This window comes from Scylla paramamosain, chromosome 41 (assembly GCF_035594125.1).
Source record: "Scylla paramamosain isolate STU-SP2022 chromosome 41, ASM3559412v1, whole genome shotgun sequence".
NCBI lineage: Eukaryota > Metazoa > Arthropoda > Malacostraca > Decapoda > Portunidae > Scylla > Scylla paramamosain.
The window spans coordinates 1,701,713-1,710,000 of NC_087191.1; the positions used below are offsets into that span (position 1 = coordinate 1,701,713).

The window sequence follows — 8,288 nt, forward strand, 5'->3', positions numbered from 1 at the left end:
TGGTTGTGGCAGTTAATTATGACTCCCTATGATAGCATTTCATTTCAGAATTACAAAGTTGTCAGATTTGTAAGATTCAAAGATCAGATCACATTGCGTAGGATTAATACACTTTTTCAATCCAGTGGAATTTGTTTGTTTGTTTCTTTCATTTTTTTTTTTTTTTTGCTTATTGCTGAAACAGCTTTTCACAATAATGCAGTTTTTAATTACTCTACGTATGAATTTTTTAATGTGCATTATATTACTTCTTTAGTACCATTTCAATAATTATATGACATTCAGCAAAGGCAAAATACAAATTTCTTTATTAATAATTAACAAAAAAAAAATAACAAATGGAATCAATAAAATTACAGGATTTGCTAGAGTTGTTTTTATTTTTTTATTTTTTATTTATTTATTTATTTATTTATTTTTTATGTAGAAAGGACACTGGCCAAGGGCAACAAAAATCTAATAAAAAAAATGCCCACTGAAATGCCAGTCCCATAAAAGGGTCAAAGCAGTGGTCAAAAATTGGTGGATAAGTGTCTTGAAACCTCCCTCTTGAAGGAATTCAAGTCATAGGAAGGTGGAAATACAGAAGCAGGCAGGGAGTTCCAGAGTTTACCAGAGAAAGGGATGAATGATTGCGAATACTGGTTAACTCTTGCGTTAGAAATGTGGACAGAATAGGGGTGAGAGAAAGAAGAAAGTCTTGTGCAGCGAGGCCGCGGAAGGAGGGGAGGCATGCAGTTAGCAAGATCAAAAGAGCAGTTAGCATAAAAATAGCGGTAGAAGACAGCTAGATATGCAACATTGCGGCGGTGAGAGAGAGGCTGAAGACAGTCAGTTAGAGGAGAGGAGTTGATGAGACGAAAAGCTTTTGATTCCACCCTGTCTAGAAGAGCAGTATGAGTGGAACCCCCCCAGACATGTGAAGCATACTCCATACATGGACGGATAAGGCCGTTGTACAGAGTTAGCAGCTGGGGGGGTGAGAAAAACTGGCGGAGACTTCTCAGAACACCTAACTTCATAGAAGCTGTTTTAGCTAGAGATGAGATGTGAAGTTTCCAGTTCAGATTAAAAGTAAAGGACAGACCGAGGATGTTCAGTGTAGAAGAGGGGGACAGTTGAGTGTCACTGAAGAAGAGGGGATAGTTGTCTGTAAGATTGTGTCGAGTTGATAGATGGAGGAATTGAGTTTTTGAGGCATTGAACAATACCAAGTTTGCTCTGCCCCAATCAGAAATTTTAGAAAGATCAGAAGTCAGGCGTTCTGTGGCTTCCGTGCGTGATATGTTTACCTCCTGAAGGATTGGACGTCTATGAAAAGACGTGGAAAAGTGCAGGGTGGTATCATCAGCGTAGGAGTGGATAGGACAAGAAGTTTGGTTTAGAAGATCATTAATGAATAATAAGAAGAGAGTGGGTGACAGGACAGAACCCTGAGGAACACCACTGTTAATAGATTTAGGAGAAGAACAGTGACCGTGTACCACAGCAGCAATAGAACGGTCAGAAAGGAAACTTGAGATGAAGTTACAGAGAGAAGGATAGAAACCGTAAGAGGGTAGTTTGGAAATCAAAGCTTTGTGCCAGACTCTATCAAAGGCTTTTGATATGTCCAAGGCAACAGCAAAAGTTTCACCAAAATCTCTAAAAGATGATGACCAAGACTCAGTAAGGAAGGCCAGAAGATCACCAGTAGAGCGGCCTTGACGGAACCCATACTGGCGATCAGATAGAAGGTTGTGAAGTGATAGATGTTTAAGAATCTTCCTGTTGAGGATAGATTCAAAAACTTTAGATAAGCAGGAAATTAAACCAATAGAGCGGTCACCCTTTTTTAGGTAACAGGTTGAATGTAGGCAAACTTCCAGCAAGAAGGAAAGGTAGATGTTGACAGACAGAGCTGAAAGAGTTTGACTAGGCAAGGTGCAAGCACGGAGGCACAGTTTCGGAGAACAATAGGAGGGACCCCATCAGGTCCATAAGCCTTCCGAGGGTTTAGGCCAGCGAGGGCATGGAAAACATCATTGCGAAGAATTTTGATAGGTGGCATGAAGTAGTCAGAGGGTGGAGGAGAGGGAGGAACAAGCCCAGAATCGTCCAAGGTAGAGTTTTTAGCAAAGGTTTGAGCAAAGAGTTCAGCTTTAGAAATAGGTGTGATAGCAGTGGTGCCATCTCGTTGAAATAGAGGAGGGAAAGAAGAAGCAAAGTTATTGGAGATATTTTTGGCTAGATGCCAGAAATCACGAGGGGAGTTAGATCTTAAAAGGTTTTGACATTTTCTGTTAATGAAGGAGTTTTTGGCTAGTTGGAGAACATACTTGGCGTGGTTCCGGGCAGAAATATAAAGTGCATGAGATTCTGGTGATGGAAGGCTTAAGTACCTTTTGTGGGCCACCTCTCTATCATGTATAGCACGAGAACAAGCTGTGTTAAACCAAGGTTTAGAAGGTTTAGGACAAGAAAAAGAGTGAGGAATGTACGCCTCCATGCCAGACACTATCACCTCTGTTATGCGCTCAGCACACAAAGATGGGTCTCTGACACGGAAGCAGTAGTCATTCCAAGGAAAATCAGCAAAATACCTCCTCAGGTCCCCCCAACTAGCAGAGGCAAAACGCCAGAGGCACCTTCGCTTAGGGGGATCCTGAGGAGGGATTGGAGTGATAGGACAAGATAAAGATATGAGATTGTGATCGGAGGAGCCCAACGGAGAAGAAAGGGTGACAGCATAAGCAGAAGGATTACAGGTCAGGAAAAGGTCAAGAATGTTGGGTGTATCTCCAAGACGGTCAGGAATACGAGTAGGGTGTTGCACCAATTGTTCTAGGTCATGGAGGATAGCAAAGTTGTAGGCTAGTTTACCAGGATGGTCAGTGAAGGGAGAGGAAAGCCAAAGCTGGTGGTGAACATTGAAGTCTCCAAGAATGGAGATCTCTGCAAAAGGGAAGAGGGTCAGAATGTGCTCCACTTTGGAAGTTAAGTAGTCAAAGAATTTCTTATAGTCAGAGGAGTTAGGAGAGAGGTATACAGCACAGATAAATTTAGTATGAGAATGACTCTGTAGTCGTAGCCAGATGGTGGACCTAATGGACGTAATGAGTGTAGGACTGTAGACAGTCAAGGTAGTCACGGGTTATGGTTGTGGGGGGGGGAGATGGACAAGGATCATGTATGAAAAGTGGGTAACGACCAGAAAAAGTTTGGGAACCACTGCTCTAGAACAAAAGTAATTACAACACAAGTCTTTCACACAACATAAAAATATTTTATGTTGTGTGTATTCAAACATGTGTTTAGTGATGGAGAGTGAGCGTTACTGTAATATCTGAAGGACCAGGTTACATGTGGCTTTAAATGAGTTCTCCATATTAACTGAAACAATGTGTAGTTAATTGTTAATGTAGGGATTAATGATTTTCTTGAATGTATTTACTTGAGTTGACCTTAAGACCGGAATAAATTATGAAGTTAAATTATTGCTTTTGCCTGCACGTGTAGTTGGATTGATCATTTACCGTTTAGAGCGTTTATGGCATACCCCATTCAAACACATGGCCTAACCACTCGGAATTTTGACTTGAGTAACGAGAGAGAAGTAACGCTACTTGGTGAGAAGGAAGACTTGGAAGCTCTATCGCAACTCATAAGCAGTGAGAAGAAGGTTTACAACACATCGGTACTTAAAGAAGTGATCGTTTCCATCTTCATCTTTCATCTTCCAAACCTTGGTTTAACACAGTCTGTTTTGTTATACATGATAGAGAGGTGGCCCACAAAAGGTACTTCAACCTTCTATCACCAGAATCTCATACGCGTTATATTTCTGCCGGGAACCATGCCAAGTCTGTTCTCCAACTAGCCAAAAATCCTTCATTAATAGAAAGTGTCAAAATTTATCAAGATCTAACTTCCCCCGTGACTTCTGGCATCTAGCCAAAACATCTCCAATAACTTTGCTTCTTCTTCTTTCCCCTCCTTTATATCAACCAGATGGTACCACTGCCATCTCATCTATCTAAAGCTGAACTCTTCGCTCAAACAATTGCTAAAAACTACATTGGATGATTCAAGGCTTGCTTCTCCCTCTCCTCTACCCTCTGACTACTTCTTGCTATCTATTACAATTCTTCACAATGATTTTTTCCATCCCCTCGATGGCCTAAACCCTCGTGAGGCTTACGGACCTTATGGGACTCCTCCTATTGTTCTCCGAAACTGTGCCTCCGTGCTTACATCTTGCCTAGTCAATTTTTTTCAACTCTCATCTTCTACCTTTGTTTTCTTCTTGGAACTTTGCCTACATTCACTCCGTTCCTAAAAGGGTGACCATTCTAATCCCTCAAACTACCGTCTTATTGCTTTAATTTCCTGCCTATCTAAAATTTTGAATTTATCTTCAGCAGGAAGATTTTGAAACATCTATCACTTCACAACGTTCTATCTAATCGCTAGTATGGTTTCGTCAAGGCCGCCTCGGTATACTGGTGATCTTTTGGCTTTCCTTACTAAGTCCTGGTCATCCTCTTTTAGGGATTTTGGTGAATCTTTTGCTGTTACCCTAAACACATCAGAAGCTTTTGATAGAGTCTGGCACAAAGCTTTGATTTCCAAACTACCCCCCTACGGCTTCTATCTTTCTCTCTGTAACTTCAACTCAGGTTTCCTTTTTTACCGTTCTATTGTTGCTGTATTAGACAGTCACTGTTCTTCTCCTAAATCTATTAACAGTGGTGTTCCTCAGGATTCTGTCCTGTCAAATACGCTCTTCCTATTATTCATCAATGACCTTCTAAACCAGATTTTTTGTCCTATCCACTCCTACTCTGGTAATACGACCCTGCACATTTCCATGTCTTTTGCTGAACGTCCATCCTTCAGGAAGTAAACAGTTCATGCAGGGAAGCCACAGAACGCCTGATTTCTGATCTCCCTAAAATTTCTGATTGGGGCATAGCAAACTTGGTATTGTTCAATGCCTGAAAAATCAATTCCTCCATCTATCAGCATGACATAATCTTCCAGAGTAACTATCTTCTCTTCTTCAATGACACTCAACTGTCTCCCTCTTCTACACTGAACATCCTCGGTCTGTTCCTTACTCATAATCTAAACTGGAAACTTCACATCTCATCTCTAACTAAAACAGCTTCTATGAAGTTAGGTGTTCTGAGACGTCTCCGCCAGTTTTTTTTCATCCTTCCAGCTGCTAACTTAATACAGGGGCCTTATCCGTCCAGGTATGGAGTATGCTTCACATGTATGGGGGTTCCACTCATAACGCTATTCTAGACAAGGTGGAATCAACACCTTTTCGTCTCATCAACTCCTCTCCTTTAACTGACTGTCTTCAGCCCCTTTCTCATCGCCGCAATGTTATATCTCTTGGTATGTTCTACTGTTCTTTTTATGCTAACTGCTCCTATAATCTTGCTAACAACATGCCTCCCCTTCTCCCGCGGGTTTACTGCACAAGACTTTCTTCTTTCTCTGACCTCTATTCTGTCCATCACTCTAATGCAAGAGTTAACCAATATTATCAATCATTCATTCCTTTCTCTGGTAAACTCTGGAACTTCCTCCCTACTTCTGTATTTCCACCTTCCTATGACTTGCATTCTTTCACGAGGGAGGTTTCAAGTCACTTATCCTTCAATTTTTGACTGCCGCTTTGGACCCTATTCGGAGACCAGCATCTAAGTGGACCTTTTTTTTTTAATTGGATTTTTGTTATCTTTGGCCGGTGTCCTTTATATATATATATATATATATATATATATATATATATATATATATATATATATATATATATATATATATATATATATATATATATATATATATATATATATATATATAAAGACAGGGTGGAATCAAAATCTTTTCGTCTTATCAACTCCTCTAACTGACTGTCTTCAGTCTCTCTCTCATCGCTGCAGTGTTGTAGTGCTTGCTATCATCTACCGCTATTTTCATGCCAACTGCTCCTCTGTAAAATCATAACCCAGCTGTGACCTCACTGACCATTTTCCTTTGTATCTCACAACACAAGGGGGCAGTCACAGCCTGCCCTCTGAAGAAAACTATCTTCTTTCACACAAAATTACATGCACATAATTACACACACTTCCTTCACACAGAATTCAAAATTAGATATAGCGACTCCTACACCAGCCTCGGAGACCCCATCTGGAGAGGGGACCACAAATGTACCCGGGACGGACTGCTCTTTTGGTATCGACACAGTCCGGACACCACGCTCAGCTTTTTTTTTCATTAACTTCTGTAACATTTGCGGTCTTAGATTTAATTTTCAATATGTAGAACACCACCTTTCCTCTACTAAACCTCAATGTCTTTTCTTCACTGAAACACAAGTGTCTGAGGCAACTAACAGTATCCACTTTTCTGTTCCCTCCTACTTTCACTATTCTCATTTTCACTCCAAAGCTGGATGTTGTGTTTATGTGCGCAACGACTTAATCCGCTCTCGTGCCCACGCTCTTGAATCTTCTGAGTTTTCCATCATCTGGCTAAAACTACAGAATCATTCTCAAACTAAATTTATCTGTACTGTATACCTCTCAACTCCTCTGACTATAAGAAATTTTTTGACTACTTACCTTCCAAAGTGGAGCACATTCTGACTCTCTTGCCATTTGCGAAGATCTCCATTCTTGAAGACTTCAATGCTCACCGCCAGCTTTGGCGTCCTTCTCCCTTCACTGACAATCCTTTAACTTTTCTAACCTCCACGACCTAGAGCAACTGGTGCAACACCCTCTTCGTATTCCTGACCGTCTTGGAGATACACTCAACATTCTTGACCTTTTTTCTAGCCTCTAATCCTTCTACTTTTGCTGTCACCCTACCTTCTCCGTAGGGCTCCCCTGATCACAAACCCATATCTGAATCCTATTCTATTGTTCCAGTCCCTCCTCAGGATCCTCCATAGCGGAGGTGTCTCTGGCGTTTTGCCTCTGCTAATTTGGGAGACCTGAGGAGGAATTATGCTGATTTTTCTTGGAATGACTACTACTTCCTTGTCAGAGACCCATCTCTGTGCTGAGCGCATAACAAAGATGATAGTATCTGGCATGGTGACGTACATTCCTCACTCCTAACCTAAACATTCCATATCTTGGTTTAAAACAGCCTGTTCTCGTGTTATAGATGATAGAGAAGTGACCCACAAGGGGTACTTGTGACCCACAAGGGGTACTTGAGCCTTCCATCACCTGAATCTCATACGCTTTATATTTCTGCCAGAAATCATGCCTAGTATGTTCTTCAACTAGCCAAAGACTACTTCATTTATAGAAAGTGTCAAAATCTTTCAAGATCTAACTCCCTTCATGACTTCTGGCACCTAGCCAAAAACATCTCCAATAACTGTTTCTTCACCTTTCCTCCTTTATTTCAACATGAAGGCACCACTGCCATCTCATCTATTTCTAAAGCTCAGACCTTAGCTAAAAACTATCTTGTATGATTCAGGGCTTGTTTCTTCCTCTCCTCCACCCTCTGACTACTTCATGCTACCCACCAAGATTCTTTGCAGTGATGTTTTCCATCTCGCTGGCCTAAACCCTTGGAAGGCTTATGGACCTGATGGGGGTCCCTCCTATTCTTCTCCGAAACACTGCCTCCGTGCCTGTACCTTGTCTAGTCAAACTCTTTCAGTTCTGTCTATCAATATATACCTTTCCTTCTTGCACAAAGTTTGCCTACATTCACCCTGTTCCTAAAAAGGGTGCCTGTTCTAATCCCTCAGACTACCGTCCTATTGTTTTAATTTCCTTTCTATCAAAAGTTTGTCAGTCTATCTTCAACAGGAAGATTCTTAAACATCTATCTGTTTACAACCTTCTATCTGATCGCCAGTATGGGTTCTATCAAGGCCGCTCTACTGGTGATCTGGCTTTCTTTACTGAGTCTTGGTTTTCCTCTTTTAGATATTTTGGCAAAACTTTTGCTGTTGCCTTAGACATATCAAAAACTTTTGATAGAGTCCGGCACAAATCTTTGATTTCCTAACTACCCTCCTGCAGCTTCTATCCTTTTCTCAGTAACTTTTCGTTTCCTTTCATACCGTTTTATTGGTGCTGTGGTAGACCTTCATTGTTCATCTCAGTGTTCCTCCATTCCTCAGTGTTTTGTCTCTCTTTTGTCCCACTCTCTTCCTTTTATTCATCAATGATCTTCTGAACCATACTTCTTGTCCTATCCACTCTTACGCTGATGATATCACCCTGCACTTTTTCACGTCGTTTCATAGACTACTTCAGGAA

At 41.0% G+C, this 8,288-nt stretch overlaps 1 protein-coding gene across 4 annotated transcripts in view; it reads right to left on the reverse strand.

The window, feature by feature from the left end:
* The window catches only part of LOC135092778 (uncharacterized), a 46,405-nt gene that overhangs the window by 34,604 nt on the left and 3,513 nt on the right, over positions 1-8,288 (reverse strand). The gene's annotated exons all lie outside the window — the stretch shown is intronic.